The sequence below is a fragment of the Lepus europaeus genome, chromosome 12 (genome assembly GCF_033115175.1).
Source record: "Lepus europaeus isolate LE1 chromosome 12, mLepTim1.pri, whole genome shotgun sequence".
NCBI classification, from domain to species: Eukaryota; Metazoa; Chordata; class Mammalia; order Lagomorpha; family Leporidae; genus Lepus; species Lepus europaeus.
The window spans coordinates 17096204-17114050 of record NC_084838.1 but is presented as its reverse complement, the minus strand read 5'-3'; the positions used below and the strand labels follow the sequence as shown (position 1 = coordinate 17114050).

Below are 17847 nucleotides of genomic sequence, written 5' to 3'. Positions count from 1 at the left end.
TTGTGCAAACTCCTTGACTTCTCTGAGCCTTGCTTTTCATGGGTATAAAGGATGAGTAAGAATCCTTGCTCTTTTTCCATCACAAGGTCGTATTAAGGAGCAAATGAGATGGATAATGGCCATGTCAGAGCAATCTACTTTGCTAAATGTTGGAAGAGTCAAGGCCATGGCTTCACCCAGGTGAGTGTCTGTACCTTGACCCTTGACACTTCCTCCATCAGCTGAATAACCCCAGAGAAATTGCTCACACTCTCTCAGTCTCTAGAATGAATTCACCTAACGCTCAAGATCCAGTAGCCTTTCTTATATTCTGCTACAAAGATATCATTCTAAACATAATTTCTGCAGAGTCTGCATTTTCTTCACTTTGGAAACCTTAGTTGTAATCTGATGTCCAACAATACAGCCTGACACAAAGTAAGTGCTTAATAAATATTCATTGAATGAATTAGTAAAAATGCACCTTTCTAGGGGTTTCTTAGTCAAAAGTTTAAGACATATTGAGGTTTATATTCTTTAATACATCCAACTCTTAAATGTTTGAGCCTTCATATCATACATTAATTTGAAGGAAGCTAAGTGTTTATGAACACATTTTACATGATTCCTATGATTCGTGAAATACCCTGGACTGTGAGTTCTAAAATATGCCTTTCCTCCCCCAGAGCACCTGCCGAGGGCTTGAAGTGGAAGGTTTGCTTTCACTGGGCCTCTCTGCCTGGGGTGAGTTGGGTGGTCTCTCATCAGTTAACCTGCTCTGCATTATTCTGTATTGTCTTTCATGTGTGAGAGGTTAAGGTTGTATTGTTGAGTCCTGGTTGTATAGTCCCTAGAATCATAAAGAATCCTCTTGGTTATATGGGGGAGAGGACAAGGATCACAAATTTTAAGAGATTCAGAAATTCAGATGCTAAGTCACAGAATAATATCTGAATCTCTTTATCTATGTGTTTTGCTTTTGTCTAAAACATTTCTTTCAGATCCTCCTGTGTTGTTGACTGCTTCTCCTTAGATATAATCTCATTGAAAGCAAGAACAATTCTTTTTACCTGTAGTATCTCACAAAAATGACCAAGGTTTACTCTGAATACATTTTCATGGGTGGGGGAAGAAGGTTATTGCTGTCATAATAACATAATTGCTGTTTAGTCCAAAAAGAACACTATTCGCTAAAAAGGCTCAGCCCTCTATGACAATGTTGATATTGAGAAGCTAACACATATAGTTTGCAAGGTCTTCAGTTCACTCAAATGGAATTTGGAATCTCCCATGGGGTAGCAAACATGTGTTCAGAGGGCTGAGAAGTGGCTAGTTTTGCAGACAGGGCTCTGCAGCAGTGGCCAAAGCCCTGCCTTGATTTTGACAATGAGCCACTTCAGGATCCCCTGGAAGGCTTCTCTGTCAGGATTTAAAAAAAAAAAAAAAAAAAAAAAAAAACAGTGCACAAATTAAACAAAACTATTAAGTATGTGTTGTATGTGTATTTATGTATACATGTGCACATAGAATCCATCAAATACATATACAATATGTGGGTCCAAAACTCCCATAGAGGGGGAGGTGATACGTGAACTAACAGATATGGAGTAGTTAGCTCAGGGTCTGTTGGTGATAAAACCTATGGTACAGGAAAATTCTAATTCATAATACTGAGTTGTAGAGCTACTCAAATATGAAAAGAGCTGTGACAACCTTATACACTGAACAGTGCTGTGCACTAGCAAAGGAGCTCACGAGAACCACCCAGCTGCCTCTGTCCTAGTGGGACAGCCCACTCCAAGAAGGCAGATGAGCGACTCAGAATCCAGATGAAACTGTATTCTGTATCCACCTGCATTGGTTCAGGCTGCAGTGCTAGCCCACCCCCACTAGGTCTATTCCCACTTCTTTATCGGCCTCCTTTACTAGGAGCAAACAGAAGCAGGAACAATCGATCAGGAGGTGAGCAGGGCCAGAGCATCCAGCTCTACTCAACACAGCAACAATCGCAGGCCCTTGGCAGTGGAGAAAATGCTGCAGTGCAAAGGGGGAGCTGAAGAGGGAGGAAAAGACACAAAGCAGGCTGCCCATTTTTAGAGAGCAAACCAAGAAGAGGCCAAGGCTCTAGAAAGAGGTGGAAAACTGAGGCTCTGCTGGCCTCAGCGACAAACTGTTGCTAAATAAGATTTGGGCTATGGTCACTCTAGGATGGCTTGAGACAAACAAGGTGGGAGAATTGGCTATAAGTCCAAATACCAAAATTCCAGTCTGTTGGTTAGGGGTTTATCTCTGTGAAATTGGAAGTTGTTTAGGTCTGGGGGTGATGGGTTTTGTCTTCTCCTTGTGGATCTGAGAATTCCACAAGCTCTCAGATGGGAAGTGGATAGGAAATGAGAGGAAGAAAGCACATTCCCATCTCACCCAGAACCCTCCCTGCTACGTCTCTAAGTAGGATTAGCCCACTTCTCTTGTTCTATTATGAGCAATGAGTTTCAGATTTCACAGGAGAGGCAGACAAGGGTGGACAGTGCCAAGGACCCAGTGGTTCAGTGGGGAAACCAATGTCTGGGGCAGATAAGCCAACAAGGAAATCCCTGCTTTTCTTTGCCATTGGCTATAACAAGCCATAGGCTCTACATTGAGGCTGATTGTCCATAATGGGAAGAATTATGCTAAGGATTCAACAAGACAATAAAGGTCTATAAAAAGTGTTTTGCATCACAAAATCCAACACACTCATTGCTTCAGCTTCCCTACTCCTCTTTTTAAAAAATATTTATTTATTTTAAAGATTTATTTACTTACTTGAAAGGCAGAGTTAAACAGAGAGAGAGAGAGAAGGAGAGGCAAAAAGAAAGAGAGCGATCTTCCATCTGCTGGCCAAATGGCCACAATGACCCAGGGCTGGGACAGGCCAAAGCCAAGAGCCAGGAGCTAGGAGCCAGGAATTTCTTCTGGGTCTCCCACATGGGTGCAGGGGCCCAAGCACTTAGGCCATCCTCTGCTGCTTTCCCAGAAGCTTTAATAGGGAGCTGGATTGTAGGTGATGCTGTCAGGACTCGAAATGGTGCCCATATGGATGCTGGGATTGTAGGCTATGGTTTAACCTGCTGCGTCACAATGCTGGCCCAGATTTATTTAAAATGTAAAGCAACAGAGAAAAAGGAGACAGAGCAAGAAAGATCATCCATCCACTAGTTCACTTCCCAAATTACCATAAAAGCCATGGCTGGGTCAGGCCAAAGCCAGGAGCCAGGAACTCCATCCTGGTATCTTATGTGGGTAGAGTGACAGAAGTACTTGAGCCATCTTCTGCTTTATCAATTGCAGTAGCAGGAAGCAAGTTCAGAAGCAGAGCCAACAAGACTTGGGATCTCAAGTAGTGCCTTAACCCATTGCACCACAATGTCAGCCTCTCCATATTCCTCTTATCTTAAACCAAATACTTTCCTTTTGTTCCTTACTTAAAACTCTTTCCTGGGGCCAGCACTGTGGCACAGTGGGCTGGCCTCCACCTGTGGCACCAGCATCCCATATGGATACCAGTTCATGTCCCAGCTGCTCCTCTTCTGATGCAGCTCTCTACTATGGCCTGAGAAAGCACTGGAAGATGGCCCAAGTGCTTGTGCCCCTGCAGCTGTGCAGGAGACCTAGAAGAGGCTCCTGACTTCTGGCTTCTGATTGACCCAGCTCCAGCAGTTATAGCCATTTGGGTAGTGAACCAGCAGATGGAAGACCTTTCTCTCTGTCTCTCCCCATCTCTATCTATAACTCTTCCTCTCAAATAAATAAATAAATAAATCCTTAAAAAGACCTCTTTCCTGACACCTCTGGGCCCTAAGAATAAGAAGACATCCTAGCCTGGCACCCTTTGAGACTAGGCCCTTGCTTCCTTCTCATGACACAACTCCCAACAAGCCTCATCTGTCCATTTATACTACCCTATCCTGGAGCCAGCCTGGGTGGTCAGTATACTCCCAGAAATGGTATGTGCTCTATTCTGCACTTCTGGCTTACTCAGTCCACAGCACCCTCCCACTCAATCCCTGTAGGGGGTTGAGTAGTGTCCTCCCCAGAATCATGGCCACCTGGAATCTCAGAGCATGACCTTATTTGGAAACAGTTCATTGCAGATATTATTAGGGACGGTGAGAGTGGGCCCTCCACTCAACAGTTGATGTCCTTTGAGTAAGAGAAGATGGCACAGAGACACATACAGAGAAGGAGGTCACAGGAGGATGGAGACGGATTGAAGAGATGCATCTGCAAGCAAAGTGATGCCAGTGACTCCTAGCAACCACCAGAAACTGGCAGAGAGGCATGGGGCAGATTCTGCCTAGAGCTTTGATACTGGACGTTTGTGCTCTTAAACAGTGAGGAGATTTGTGCTAAGACACTCAGTTTGTGATAGCTGGAAACTAATACACTTCCCATCACCTGCTCATCTCAGCCCTTGTGCCAGCCCACTGGGACATTACTTCTTCAGTGAGCATCACCGTCTCTATTTTTCCATTTTTTAAAAGATTTTATTTAAATTATATAAGTTTCATGTATTTCATATATACAGACTTAGGAACATAGTGACACTTCCCCCACCCCCCACCCACCCATGGTACAACCTTTCCTCCTCTTCCCTCTCATATTCCCACTCTTCATTTTTACAAAAATTAATTTTCAGTTTACTTAATGATCATATAGTTAACCCTACACTAAGTAACAGCATTCAACAAATAGAATGAAGAAAAAAAGAGACACTTTTCCTCAATGGAAGAGATAAGGGCTGTAAACAATCACCAAATCACAAAATGTCTATTTCACTCCAATACATTACATTTCAGGTACTCTATTAGTTACTTTGAATCAGGAAAAGCAATGATATATTTTCTTTTGGGGACTGGGTTATTTCACTAAGTATAATGGTTTAGTTGTGTCTGTCTTACTGCAAAAGACAGGATTTCATTTTTTTTTTTTTTTTACAGCTGAATAGTACTCCATAGCGGACACATGCCATAATTTCTCTATCCAGTCAACTGTTGATGGACATCTGGGTTGTTTCCATATCTTAGCTGTTGTGAATTGTGCTGCAATGAACATGGGAGTACTGATAACTCTTTCATATATTGATTTCTTTTGGTTTGGGTAAATTCCCAGGAGTGAGATGGTTGGATCATATTGTAGGTCTATATTCAAATCACTGTCTTCTTTTGAAGTTGGAATGAAGTTATCCTCTCTGCTCTTATAGCTCCTTTTACTTACCTATTTGTTATCCAGATGCATTACTGTTTAGCATTTTTCCATTTTAGGTTTTTATTATTATTGGGAAGGTAGAGAGCCAAAGAGAAACACACACACACACACACACAGAGAGAGAGAGAGAGAGAGAGATTGATTTGCATTGTAGAGCACAGGGTTAAGCCACCACCTGCAATGCCGGTACCCCATATGGGTGCTTGTTCAAGTTCCAGCTGCTCCGATTCAGATCCAGATTCCTCTAAGGAAAAGCAGCAGCAAATGGCCCAAGCACTTGGGTCCCAGAACCCATGTGGGAGACCTTTGGAAGAAGACCCTGGTTCCCAGCTTTGGCCTCTCCCAGCCCTGGCCATTGCAGCCATTTGGGTAGTGAATCTGTCGATGGAAGATATTCTCTCTCTCTCTCATCTCTTCCCCACCCCCTCTGTAACTCTGCCTTTCAAATAAATAAATAAATCTGAAAGAAAGAGAGAACGTGAGAGAGAGAGAAAGAGAGATGAAAGAAAGAGAAAATCGATCTCCCATCTACTGGTTTGCTCCCCAAATGCCCACAACAGACAGGCCAAAGCCAGGAGCTCAATCTGGTCTCCCACATGGGTGGTAAGGACTTGAGCACTTGAAACATCATATGCTGCCTTCCAGGCTGTGCATCATCAGGAAGCTATAATGGAGTCAAGCCAGGACTTATACCCAGACACTCTGATATTGAATGTGGCTTAACCCCTAGGTGAAATGACCTCCTCCCATCTCTAACCCTAGATTCTGGGCTGTTATTCATCTGTGCCATTTGCCAGGCCTTAGGTATCATCCTTGGCTCTTAGATGGTGTTTAACAAACATCCACAAATCTGAAATTGCACCCATATTTGTTAGAGGACATTAAAATGCCAGAGACCCTGTTTTGGCTCTGATCCCAGCAGGCCTCCTGATCAATGCTTGTATGACCCGTCTTTGCTGCTCTATCTTTTTCCCAATGCTGATATCTTCAGTGTGTTTGCTTACATACACAATATCAAAAACTGAAAAATTATAGTGAGATAAAAAATAAAAAGCTTCCCAAACCATCCCACTGAGAGAAACTTCTAAAAAGTCAGACTTGGAACGCCATTCTTCCTGGCCTCATTTTAATCTATTTTTTAATGTTAAAATATCCAGGCACAGGAAAAGGAGCCAGAGAAAGGAAAGAAAGGGATAAAGTGAGGAATGCTTTATTTGACAATGTGTCATTCAGGAACTGATTATTTCTGTCTCAGGCCTTTTTAATATTCCTTCACAACGGCCAAGCCGCACGGGGATTTGGTATTCTAAGACTGGATTTATAATACTCTGTTCAGCAGTGATAAGAACATGGGCCTTTAATCCTCAGAGCTGTGAACATGCATATTCTCCCACGTAATGTCCTTCTCTTCTCGCCACTTGTTTCTGGTCCCTGGCAGCCAGCCCCATGATGGTTGGGGACTCCTGATCCACCCTGTCTTCCCTTGGCCATTGGTCAAGTGACAGAGCTAGCAGAGAAGGGAAATTGAGGCTCCCAGTTCTCTGAGAAGGCTCCTGATAGGCCTCAGTGTTTCAGACACTCACGTTAAACTGTAGGGATCGTTAGAACAGAGTTCAGACCCTTGGCGTTATAAGCAAACTGAGGATCAGAGAAAACCAGTGACTTGAACAAGATCGCCGAACAACCCAAAGTGGTGCTGGATGCAGAGTATGCAACCAATAATCTCCCCAAAGCTGCTACGGAAATATATGAATCCTGACAACTGGATCTCTAAAATAGCTTCTGTAACCTTGTACTTCCTTCTGTTCTTCGCTGTCATGTGTCCCAGTTTCCATTGCCTTGCCTTATCATCATTTTAATCCATGATGATCACTCCCAGACTTTATCTCCCCCTCCCAGGATTCTCAGTCATCCTTTCCTACCACAACTGAAGCACAACTGGAAACATAACCCCTCTGTACTAAGTCGAGAGCCCAGCAGTTTGAAGTTCAAATCCTTATCAATCAGTTCTCCATCCTCACAGACGAGCTAGTCCCAAATGTGTACTTTCGAGACATGCTTCTCAAAATGTGTGCTTTGCTCCTTCATGCAAGCAACACTACTGAGCTCCTACTATTGTACAGGCACCGTGCTAAGGGTCCACCCAGGTCGGAACTCACTTCTCCCACTGAACGTCCTGAGATTTTGGCCAAACCATTTCCTCTGCCCAGAATATTGCCTTCATTCCTGTTCTTACCCTACATCTGCAGGTTGAACTGCTAACTTCAGTGCAATCTCCTTTGTGAACTCTTCTGGGGCCTTTTTTCCCCCAGATTGAGCCAGAAGCAGTCTTTTTATCTTCTTCATTCCCACAATATTTTATCTTGAGCCTCAACTAAGGCACTGTAGCATTTCCTACCTTGTATTTGCATTATTGGAGCTCTTAAACATTGCTCCCCTAGAATTTAGACTATTATACCCACTATGCACTTGGGAAAATGGAGTACAGAAGAGAAACTTGTTTAAGATCACACAACTAGCTGGCACGTGTACAGAGTGAGGTCTCCCACTGGGGGCAGTTTCCAATAAGCTGCAGGCCCACTCTTACATGAACTGGAAGAGGGAGCAGTTCATGAATATGATGATAACACAGGACAATATCAAAAACAAGGACATTCCTTCTGTACTGAGGGGTTTTGTTGCTTTTTTGTTCAAGAAATAGGGTAGTAAAATCATCAGTATACCTTGGAAATGTCACATTAGACAAGGTAGGGAGGCTGTAATTGAGGTGCACATTGAAGGTAGCTGTTAACAATTGGCTAGGCCTGCAGTTCTCAACTATTGACAGTTTTGCTCCCCAGGACCATTTGATAATGGGGATATTTTGATTGACATAGCTAAGGTGGGAGGAGGGGAGTAGCTATTGGCATCTAGTGGATAGAGGCCAGGGAAACTGTAAACATCCCACATGCACATGACAGCCACATACAACAAAGAATTATCTGTCCCTGAATGTCAATAATGCAGAGATTGAGAATCCTTGGCCTAAGAGATAGACAACGAGACCTAGAACTAGAGCAGCAGAAGTGAGTAGTTTAGCTAATGGGATAGATAAAAGACATACACAACAGGATGAGGAGAGTCAGGTTTAATTAGCAGGAAGGGAGATGAAGATAACAACAATGACGCTAGGGTCTGGAGTCTGTCATAAGATTAAAGAGGAACCTATCTATGTATAAATTTTTTCCTGGGTAATATCCCAGAAAATTCTATAAGGTCCCAGCACACAATCAAATGAAGATATATGTTTACATGCATCAATAATGAATTAGAGGAAGATAAATGAACAAATGCACAGTAACAGGCAAGGATTTGCATATATGTTATACATGTGTATGTACATATATATATACAGAGAGAGACACCTGTAAAAAGTACCCATACCTATAGTTTTTATGCATCTATAGCTAGCTATATGTATATACACTTATCTCTTTGCCTCTAGACATATATAGCATGACCTCATTTTAAGGAGACCTCATTTAAGAAAATGAAACATATTTTTCTTTTGAATGAGTCATATACTTATCATGGATCTATTAGAGACATTGCTTTATTTCCCAAGATAATGCCCAAGGGATAAAGGAAAAACACGTTGATTTTGGGGAATGTATTTATCTGTATCAACTATCAGCTATCATTAGCTCAACCTCCTTAACCATTTTTAAACACTATCAGAAAAGGTGGCAGATGCTGGGAGAGAATTCTGAGTCCTAAAGAAATGTATCAGGTGGAAAGCTAATGAATGCAGGGCATCAGAGCTTGCCCATGAGTTGGACCGAAATGAATCTGAATCATAGCTATACAATCTAAGAGTTGTGGGTCTTTGGGTAAGTCACTTGACTTTCCTGCTTTCCCCTCTATAGATCAGGTTACTAACACCTAAATGAGAGTCTGGGTGGAGTAAATGAGATTGCATTTTATATAATACATGTTGATAATGACTTGCAAGTAGAGATTCTCTGGAGAAAAAAATCACATTCTTATTAGTGACCCAAGGCCTAGTTTCCTAAATGAATGGCAAGCAAAGTAGTAACAAAGCTATTTTATTTCTTCCACTATAGCCGGGAATATTCTCTGTACCGTTTTGCAACTGCACTCCTACTACAACTTCCAACCTTTGTGATTGTGACTGTGACTGTGTCCCTTCTCCTCTTTGGGGTAAGTAGCTGAAATTAGAAGCTTCCAACAGCCATTCCTGTTCTGATATTCCAGAAGATAAGAAAGGCAAAGATGAACTGGACAGAATTCTTGAACAGATTAAATATATCTGAGTATTCTCTCATGGCGTACAGCCTGGTATTGCCACTGTACATGCCTCTGTTGAACCAGTGGACTGAACTATATCCCTCACACCGTCCCATACTGCTGTGCTTTTGCTCACAATGCTCCCCCTGGCTGAAATGCCCCTCACTCACCTCTGTCTAGTGTTTTAAGCCTCAGCCCTTGGGTCATGAGTTCTCTGCAGCCTGCTCTCTCTGGCTGGTTTAGTGCCCCACCTGTTAGTTTCCAGGGTGACTCATGCTTCCATGTGCCAGGGCACGCAGCAAGCCTGACTCCCTTCCCATCACCCCAGGGCCCCTTGAAGACACTGTTAATCATCTCTCTGTTTCCAGGATTCGCTCAGGGCCTGACACCAAGTCGGCCTCATTATGTATTTATTGTGCTTCTACACTGAGAAACAATGAAGGGAGGGCCAGGGTTTTATTTGTTTCTGCATGAAACACAAGCCTCCATAGTAGATCCTCAATTACTTGTTAGAAGAAAAAAAATGAATGAATCCATTTCAAATACTTCTCTGAGGGTGGGTGACTGAAATATACCTAAATCTGTCTGGCAATCTTCCATCTGTGTGTCAGAGAGAGCTGAGGGTAATTCACATGCACCATTTAGCACCAATCAGTAACCCACTCCAAATCCTCAGGTGGCCTCTCAGCTATGCCTCAAATCCTACTCTGAAGGAAGCATGAATGGAGAGGGTTGGGAAAAGCACATTTCCGAGAATCAATTGTCTTCCTATTCTTTGAGTCGTGGAGATAAACAGATGAACCCAAGTGATCAGGGAAGAGCCTTGTCTTCATTCACTGATCTATTCATTTGCCACGTTAGGAGTATGCCTAGAAACAAGCAGATGCAAGTTCAGATTTCTGTCCTGCCATGCCCTCCCCAGTGCATAAAACTCAGGAAAATATCTCTGTGATGTCGTTTCCACAACTCTAACACAGGAATGATATCATTCACTGGAAAGAGCTGTAGTGAGGATTAGATACAGCAATGTATGTAAAACATGCCACACAGCACTCAACAAATAGAAAACATTCAATACACATCAGTAATTGGCTTAGCTGTTACTATTATTTCGTGGTTTTGTTTTTGAGATTTATTTTATTTATTTGAAAGGGAAAATGGCAGAGAGAGGGGCCAGCGCAGTGGCTCACTGGGTTAATCCTCTGCCCGTGGTGCCGGCATCCCATATGGGCACCGGGTTCTAGTCCCGGTTGCTCCTCTTCCAGTCCAACTCTCTGCTGTGGCCCGGAAAGCAGTGGAGGATGGCCCAAGTGCTTGGGCTCCTGCGCCGGCATGGGAGACCAGGAAGAAGCACCTGGCTCCTGGCTTTGGATCGGCACAACGCCGGCTGTAGCAGCCATTTGGGGAGTGAACCAATGGAAGGAAGACCTTTTTCTCTGTCTCTCTCTCTCACTGTCTATATCTCTACCTGTCAAATAAAAAAAAATGGCAGAGAGAGAGGGAAATACAGATATCTCCCACCTGCTGGTTTACTACCTAAATGGCTGCAACAGCTAGGGCTGGCCCAGGTTAAAATCAAGAAACTAGAACTCTATCCAGGTCTCCCACATGGGTGACAGGGGCCCAAGAACTTGGGCCATGATTTGTTGGTTTCCTAGGTCCATTACCAGGGAGGCAGAGCAGCCAAGACTCGAACTGGTTCTCCAGTATGGGATGCTGGTGTTACATGTGGCAGCCTAACTCACTGTACAACAACAATAGTCCCTACTAATATGATTGTTAAATTCTAACTTGTGCCCAGCCTTCTGCCTGAATTTAGGAATATACAAATACTCTCCTCAAAGAACATCAAGTTGTTTTGGGGCAATAGATAAGTAAGCAGGTAATTACCACAATGCAGTTTGATAAACTCCATGCTAGAAGGAAATATAGTAAGGAGCAAAGAGTTCCCAAAACTTCTACATCCTGAACACAGAGGAGTGTCAATAGAGGACTTTGTTGCAATTCCAATTATAGGCAAACTGCAAAAGGGGAGAGCTGCCCATCCACACAAGTATACTTTCGCCCAAAATGTGATGAAAAGACTGACATCCAACTGAGCAGCATAGCGGTTGATGGTGCTGTCTCTGGAATTGATAGCCCTGGGTTTGAGTACCTGTACTCTCTTTTACCAGCTGTGTAGCTTTGGGTAGGTCAATGGATTTTTCTAAGTCTCAGCTTCTTCATCTGAAAGTGGAGAATAGCTTCTTCACTGAAGGAGGGTATTGGGAGAATTGAATAAGTGAATGCACAAAAGGGATCTGACATACTATTTAGAACAGGGCGAGTGCTCCATAAATGATGGTTTAAAAATTTGGGCAGAAGAAAAAGATCCTGAGGAAAGAATCAGAACACTTAAGTCCTAGTCCTAGTTTTACACATCTTTTAACTAAAGGACTTTGCAGAAATCCCATAGGCCCTCACTTTTTTTTTTTTTTTTTTTTTTTTTTTTTGAGGTGGCCATAGCAGCCAAATGGGTCAGGTACTCCTGGCTTCATTTAAAGTATGAGGAAAGTGAGCCTCCCTTGGGTGAGTGCCCAGGATTGCAAAGCCAGTCAGTGGCAGTGCTCACGTTGGATAACAGAAACCAAGGTCTGCCTACTGCATGTTTCTCTAATGACCTCCAAATTTCAGGGTGTCCCAGAGAGTGGGTGGGAGCAGAAAGCCTGCATCCTCTGTGCAGTGTGTCATCTCTGGGAATGGGTGGCAAACACGCAGCAGACTCACAGAGAGATCCTCAATTCTCTGCCAACAACAGAGTTTTCTGAAGTGGGAAGAAGGGCTGACATTGAAGGGGAAGGTGGAAGCCACTGAAAGCCTGGTTAATACTTCACGTTTGCAAAATAGGTTTCACACAGGCAGGAAGATTCTGAAGTAAACTGGTGACACAAGTCAGCTTGAGGCCAGCTTCTTTAGAAATAGTGGGAAGGGGAAAGGAAGTTTGGTGATCAGCAGGTCTCACCCATGAAGGTTTCCCTGGAAACCTTCCTCTGGAATAGTGCCTCTCACTTTGTCTCCATCTCCCCTCTTTGCTTTAACTTTCTTTACAGCACTTCCTCTATCTGCTGTTATAATACATATTAATGTTTTAACTTTGTTTATGGTCATAATGGAATGGGATTTCTATAACACAGGGACTTTGCTTCATGTATTACCCTATCTCCAGTACCAAGAATAGCACTTAGTGCTTTGTCAATGCTTAACAAATATTTTTAGATGAATGTATGGATGGATGGGTGGATGGATGACAGACAGATGTCTCCCCAAGTAGTTTGGTAGTCCCTTAAGTAATACAGCTGGATCTGAATCATTTCTACAACCTGTCCTCTGCCTATATCCTAAGACTGGAAGATACACTAGTGAATTAAATGAAATAATCACAGACAAAATCACTACTTTTTAGTCCCCTCTTGGTGCCAGCGGGAGGGGCACTGGTTACAAGGTAACTAGGAGGCAAGTGTAATAATTGGCTGGTTACTTCTCTCTGCTGTTATGCCAAATAGGAAAATTTGGTCTGAAGTTCTAGCTTGACTGATTGATTGGTCATTCATTTATACTCAGGAGAGAATGAAACATTAAGGGTAAGGGGATATCAGATCCAATTATCCATTTACAATCACCTTTCACCAAAAGTAAGTAGGTCGCTATATCTATTTGCTATTCTTGTTCCTATATCTACATAGAAATAATGGAAGTTTAAGTGAAATGGATCATTCATGATGTAACTCAAAAAAGACTGGATGTTGGCTCAAATCCTAGCCCATCAATTACATGACTGGGACTGCCAGTTTACTTTTATGAATCACAGTTTCTCTAACTTTAAAATCATCATAAAGTAGGTGCTTTTTCCTCTTTGTCTAAAGACCCCATTGAGAAATATGTTTACAAAAGAACTCTATATATTGTGGATTTATTTTCACTTAACAGTATTTCCTATAATAAATGTCATAAAACAGAGAGAAGAATGCAACACCAGTCAACACTGGGCAGAGGGAAACTGAAGTTACAGAAAGCAAAGCTGCAAATCTGGAGGCTTCCTGCTATTTCTGATGCCCCACTCCTCTATCCACTGAGTTTCTTCAAAACCTACTACAAGTCACACACTCTGCCTCTTTTAGAGGCACTGTATGGTTGTCCTTTTCCAACATTGGTAACAGAGCTGCCAATTGTCTAGAAGGCATGTTGTGATGGCCTCAGGATCTTCCCTGGTGGGATGGATCAGGAAACTTAGACAATAGGGCAGAGAGTCAGTCATAGGAAGCCCAGCAGTGAGAAGGCAACAAAGAGAGGACACAACAAGAGGCTGTTCCCCGCAATGATGGGAGCAGGAAGCAAAAGCTGACGGGTAGCCCTGATACGCCCACCAAAGCGGAGCGGGAGTGATTCACGTTTTCCTCTTCACCTTCCTGTTCCATGTCTCCCAAATGTCTGAAAACAAAGAATTCAGTGTTTTCAAGTACCAGTTACCATACAGAACTCCCTAGCCACCTACTACCTTACTCTCCCTAACCCCTTTAACCACTGAGTCACTCTCTACCCTTGCCAAAACAGGTGAGACATCGAGGAACACAGGGTGCAGGAGGAAATATGGGAGGTCATGCTCTTTCTCCTGCTCCAGGGAATACACACCAATAGCAACACTGATCACCCCCACCTCCTTAGTACCACCATGAATAAACATCTCAAAATCTGTTCCCAATCACATACCATCACATGCTAGGTTGTCCCAATGTGACCTCCATGCCACACTTCCTACGCCAACCCCCCAGGAATATTCTATAGCTTTTCAAGTTCCATCCTCAGATCCAACCCCAGCTGGGCTCCCAAGGCTGAATAGTGCCATGATAGCGCAAGCCCAGTATAAAATACAGGAACTTAACACTCAAGCATTTCATAGCCTACAGGAGTCAGTAATAGCACCCCCAAATCAGCCACCTAAAAGGACATTGTCATTCAGGGGCTCCCGCCTGAGATGGAAGAGCCTAGGAACTGTCTAAGCTGCAGATGAATGAGGGGCAATTGAAGTGAATCTCACAGCTGCTGAATTAACCCATGTCACAGGGTCACTATCTGCCCATACTGGTAAGGGGTTTGGACTCATTCAAGAACGATGAGTCCAGATTCCTCGTGCCTTTAGAACACCGTGCATTTTGAATCAACGAGAAGATATTAGAGGAACAGATAGGGCCTGACCCTAATAAAAATCCCATATTGATCACAGCCCTCCAGGAAAGCTGGATGCATTCAATTCTCAGGGCTGCCATAAAAATAACATAAGCCAGGTAGCCAGAACCAAAGACATTTTTCCTCTCAAGGTCAGGATCCCAGAAGTCCAGAATGAAGGTGTCAACAGGGCCACCCTTGTTCCAAAGGCTCTGGGGAGAATCCTTCCCTTCCTCATCGGATGACGTCTGGAATTACTTTGCTAAGGGAGGCAACTATAATCTCTGCCTCCATCACCTTCTCCCCTATTCTCTCTGCATCTCCTCTTCTTAGGATGACAGCAGTCCTTGGATTAAGGGTCTATCATACGATCAGCACAATTTCATCTTGAGATCCCTTAATTACATCTATAAACTCCTTATTTCCAAAGAAGGTTCCATTCTGAGGGCCAGGAAGATATGGGGGCTGGGGTGTGGCAGCGACACCGTGAAACCCACTATGCTGGGGAAGACTACAAAGGCACATGATGTAGATGTGAGAGACTGTGAAGTAATACACAGTAGATGAGCTGAGCAGATTCAGCTGGGAAAGGAAAGGACTGAGCGGAGCTGGAGGAAGGACTTCTTTGCCCATCCCCACATGGCTCTTCTGCGGCACAGGAGCAAACAGTGCAGGCACTGTGGGAAGGCAGCAACAGGACCAAGGAAGAGAGATGCTAGAAGATGGCTTTGGACAGAAACCAAACCAAAATACACAGATAACCCATTTCTGTCACAGCAAACTCAATTCACCTTTTCAGACACCACCACAGCTTGTATACTTTCTTCTTGATCCTCCCCAAACTGGCCTGATCGTAAGAATCCCCCAGGCTCCACCCAGCCCTGCAGAATCACATTCCAGGAGACTTCATCATCAGGTGGACCAGGCAGTGCTGGCCCAGTGGGTTGAAGTAGAGCAGAGGGGTGTTCAAATCCTGTCTACCACATTCTGAATTTTTGACCATGGGAAGGTTGATTGATCCTCTGCACCACATTTTTCCCATCTGTGATGCGATGTTAGCAGCAGTATTGTCTACAGAGTGACTAGAACAAAAGAAATTCTTAGTAACAGGCAGCTGTAACTACTACCAGTATCATTTTTATTTGCAAAAGTACCTATCCCATGCTTGAGCACGTATTTGCCTCTTATATATAAGCCATTTCAGCTGGACTTTTTTTTTCTCTATCATTTACAAGTGCAGTCTAGTTCCTTGGCTAAAGTTTGGCCTCTGAATCCACCAAATCTAATTTCAAATATGGAACTATACTTCAAGTGTGTGGTCGCTTATGTGTTTCTTTGTTTTGTTTCTAGGAATAGGGTTGATAAACCTACTTCATATGGTTATTAAAATAAAACACAGTAACCAACATACTGGTTTGCATTAATTTAGAACTCAAACTGGGAGCACTTGGGAGCACTGGTTGAAGTCCCGGCTGCTCTGCTTCTCATCATGCTCCATGCTAACATGCCTGGGAAAGAAGCAGAAAACGGCTCAAGTGCTTATAACCCTTCCATCCATGTGGGAGACCTAGATGGAGTTCCAGCCTCCTGACTCTGATCTGAACCAGCCCTGGCCATGGAGGCTATTTGCAGAGTGAATCAGTAGATGACGAATCAATCGATATATATATAAACATACATATATATACACACACACACATATATGGGGGGGATTGATTGATAAGTGTGTATGCATATCCCTTTCTCTCTCTTTTACTCTGCCTTTCAAATAAATATTTAAAAAATAAACCTTAAACTGGAAGTGGAATTTCATGGAATATTTTTGCAGAGGATGGATGGAGAGGAACACCCCTATCACTAGGAGCTAAGAATTTAGGAAGAGTTAGGAAAGGGACAGTGGAAGTGGGGTGTGAGCAAGAAGAGGGAAATGGAAAGGAGACAGTGGAAGATGAGGGGGGAGAAGGAGGGTTGGGAGAATGGAATGGGCTTCTTACGCAAAAACCCTAGGGTGGTCCAATCCTATTCTTCAGCCTGGGACATAAATGCAAATCTCTAGCATTGTGGTAACAAGCTTATTCCTTGTTCTGCTCAGACCCCGAGGCTGTCCACTGGGGCCGGATATCAGAGCGACACGAAGGAAGCACAGTTTCCTTTTGTCACCACTGCCTTGAACAGCACTGGCTTCTGGGAAGCAGCACAGAAAGGGGTTAGGAGGCCTCTGAAGACAGCTGGACCTGCAGCAAAATCTTAAATCCTGCCCCTTTCTGCGGCCAAGCAAGGGATAGGTACCTTTGTAAATAAAAATGATATTGGAAATAGTCACAGCTGCCTATTACTAAGAATTTCTTTTGTTCTAGTCACTCTGTAGACAATACTGCTGCTAACATTGCTTCACGGATGGGAAAATGAGGTGCAGAGGGTCATTCAACCTTCCGTGGTCAGAAACTCAGAATGTGGTAGACAGGATTTGAATACCCTGCTGCTCTATTTCAACCCACTGGGCCAGCACTGCCTGGTCCACCTGATGATGAAGTCTCCTGGAATGTGATTCTGCAGGGCTGGGTGGAGCCCCGGGGATTCTTATGATCAAGTATGGTATAGAAGCTACCCAAGAAAGAGTTACAAAGGCAACCACAAAAGGAAGTTTCTAATACTCAGCCTCATTTTACCCATCTGTTTATCGGGCACCATGGTGGTGCTATTATTTTGAGGATTAATGGGCATCACGTAGTGCTGACTTACTGCATTATTTTGAAGACTAAATGAAGATGTGCGCTTAAACACTCAAGAAGCATTGGGAGAAAATGCCTCTGCCTACGCCTTGGGTTTTCATCAGGATCAAGTTCTCCAAGCACCACTTTGGCCCAATCCCTTTACTCCCCACCATGAAGCAAAAGGAAACTTCAGTGAAGACTGGGGTCTGCATAGCCCCATCTCCCTCACTGTGGGAGGCAGCTGCCCTGCACCAGCAGCCTGCTGCTCTGCCCTGCCAGACTTTCATTTTCATGGAGGACAGAGTTCCATCTGAGAGCGTGCCAGGCACCCAGAAGTTACCCCGGGTAGGGAAGCACCCGTTTTTGCCACATCCTCCAAACTAACCTTTTGCAGTAATAAAGGCAAAAATGTTCATCT

The 17847-nt window shown here is 43.6% G+C and overlaps 1 protein-coding gene across 5 annotated transcripts in view; it reads right to left on the bottom strand.

Annotated features, from left to right (window-relative positions):
- ASTN2 (astrotactin 2) overlaps positions 1-17847 on the bottom strand; it is a 1014855-nt gene that overhangs the window by 804967 nt on the left and 192041 nt on the right. The window lies entirely within an intron of this gene.